Source organism: Apis dorsata, unplaced genomic scaffold (assembly GCF_000469605.1).
Source record: "Apis dorsata unplaced genomic scaffold, Apis dorsata 1.3 scaffold_12, whole genome shotgun sequence".
NCBI classification, from domain to species: domain Eukaryota; kingdom Metazoa; phylum Arthropoda; class Insecta; order Hymenoptera; family Apidae; genus Apis; species Apis dorsata.
Window position 1 is genome coordinate 14347 of NW_006263315.1, and position 2566 is coordinate 16912.

At 34.8% G+C, this 2566-nt stretch overlaps 1 protein-coding gene and 1 long non-coding RNA gene across 2 annotated transcripts in view; one reads left to right on the top strand and one right to left on the bottom strand.

Moving 5' to 3' along the window:
- LOC116185280 overlaps window positions 1-178 on the bottom strand; it is a 12819-nt gene extending 12641 nt beyond the window's left edge. The window contains exon 1 of the long non-coding RNA XR_004150092.1: window positions 41-178. This is a non-coding gene — a long non-coding RNA (uncharacterized LOC116185280). The remainder of the gene's footprint in view (window positions 1-40) is intronic.
- Window positions 1-2566, top strand: part of LOC102676258 (transcription factor AP-2-epsilon) — an 87972-nt gene that overhangs the window by 2666 nt on the left and 82740 nt on the right. The window lies entirely within an intron of this gene.

The following is a 2566-nucleotide window of genomic DNA, read 5'->3' on the forward strand; positions in this document are numbered from 1 at the left end:
ACTTGCTAAATTTCACGCTCGTCATAAAATTCTCGATTACCTGTCTTAACGGTCGGCAATTGCCATTTGCACGTCCTCGATTGGTTCTTCCTTCAGAATTTTAGATTCCCTTCAACTGTTAACCATAGCAATTCGTCGAAATTATTCAAAAAATTATTGGAATAATAAGAGACACCCAATGCCCAATCATTCCCTCGATACAATTTTCAATTTTTCATTTTTTACACTCCCACGAGAAACTGAAACAAAAAAAAGAAATATTAACAACAAGATTACAAAATTCATCCTCTATATTAATTTTCTCTTTTGATTAAAAACTATAAACAATTACTTCATCATACACAAAACTAAAAAATTAAATCAACCGTTATCTCCATCATCTGAAGTTATCAAAATCAAACTTCACTTCGCACAATCGCTCATACGATCTCAAACGAAACGATCCTCGACAAAATCTCGATATATATCTCCGTTGTGCAAACGGATCTAATTGGTAAGGAGAATCGGGCCCGGATCGCGTTAGCATTTCAGATAAGAGATCGAGGGTGTTCCTCCTCCTCCTCCTCCTCCTCCTCCTAGTTAAGCATCGAGGAAGCGGTGTCCACTCACGAAAACGAGGACAGAGGTATGCTCTGAGAGCGTAGGCAGGATTGTCGTAGGATACAAGCCTGTGCACACGAGGTCAGGAAACGGGTTTCAGGGAAAATCTCTACGATCCTATCCCGCACGAGATGCGTTATCCGTACACATATATATATATATATATATATCTGGCTGTCTCGCAAGAAGAGATCCAACGTCGAACATTAATAGAGGTTCCATTAACCGCGTTTCCTGCCCGATCCCCGTGTGTCCACATCGCGGGGAACATTTTCTCTTGTTGGTATTATATTGTGGGACGATACGCGTTGGCGGGATTAGATCGAACGTATCGAGGGACAGGTGTGTTTCAGATACGTTTGACGGATCGACTCGATTAAGAGATTATTGATCGAAAGTGGACGGTGTGTTTCCGAGTATTTAAACGAAGAGGGAAGTTTATTATTGCGCGTAATTTCGTTGTATAATATGTTTATTTATGGCTCGAAATGTAATAAAATGTAAAGATATTGGCCATTTAAATAAAATTATATTTCATCTTCTTCCTCTTCTTCTTCTTTGTTCACTGATCATTTCATTTTAAAAGATCGTTTTTTTTTATCTTTGTAGTTAAATAAATGTATTCAAGTTAATAAGGGATCGTTCTTGACTAACGTTTCTTTACTCAAAAATTTGCAATTTGTGTCCCGCTAACTAATAAGATTATGTAGATTCAACGATATCAGCAGAATTTGAATACGTCATATTTAAATTAGAAATAAAATTTCTATTAGATATACGCATATCTTTCCTCGAAGAAATTTACATTATCTCTACCTCGAAGTCCCCATTACTTTGAAAATTAATAAATTTTAATAATATTTCACCGATTCGATGTATTCCCTCGATTACGTCTCGAAATATTCACAACAATCATCCGAGGAATTTATTTCATTTCCATATCGTTTATCGCGAAACGAATTAAAAATCTTTCAAATCCATCGTAAATCAATCCCCCCGTGGCTTCGAGAGCCACTCTCTGCAAGACGAAAAAAATAAAAAAAAAAAATAGAAAATAAAAAATGAGAAAATAGAGAAAAATAAAAAAAAAAAATAAAAAAAGATTAAAAAAAAAAAAAGAAAAAAAAAAAAGGGAAAAAAGAAAAAAAAAAAAAAAAAAAATAAAAAAAGATTAAAAAAAAAAAAAGAAAAAAAAAAAAGAGAAAAAAGAGAAAAAAAAAAAAAAAAAATAAAAAAAGATTAAAAAAAAAAAAAGATAAAAATAAAAAAAAATCGCTGAAAATAATAAATGATTTGCGTAACGGAGAGTTAATGACTTCGAAACGGCAATAAAGAATTTCTCGGTGCCTAGATCCGCGCATTGAAATCGCAGGAAAGGCTTTCGTGGAAACACCGGAAAGGATAATAGGCGAATATCGGTCCGGTGTAGACGTTGTAGAGGCGAGTTACGGACAATTTATTTACGCACAATCCTGAGATGTAGCCGTTCCTCGTGTGTACACAGTGGTCCAGCGAAACGTGTTTACCCCGATGCCGATTCCAAGATCCCATAGAATAGCATCGTGGATTCCATTAGCCGTATTTCCACTGGACGTGCCCGTAAAAATCATCATTTCTCGATCCTTCTCGCGCGCGCGGTGTTAAACTGTGAAGTTTGTTATTGCCGCGTGCAAACCTCGACTTTGAGGGAAATAATATTGGATTTATAGGATTAGATTTATTGCGCGCGTTACAGGATATTGGATTTAGCAAGAAATGGATATTTGGATACAAATAAACGTTGTTGATGGTCGTTTTCGAAATTACGAGAGTGTGACGATGAGATGAGATTCTAGTAAATACGATGAGATATAGATGATGAGGAGATAAAGAAAATATTGAAAAAGAAATTTTGTTCCGCGATGTTGAAAGAGAAATTTTTTTTTTTTTTTTTTAATATAGAATATAATAAAACAGATGATGAAAA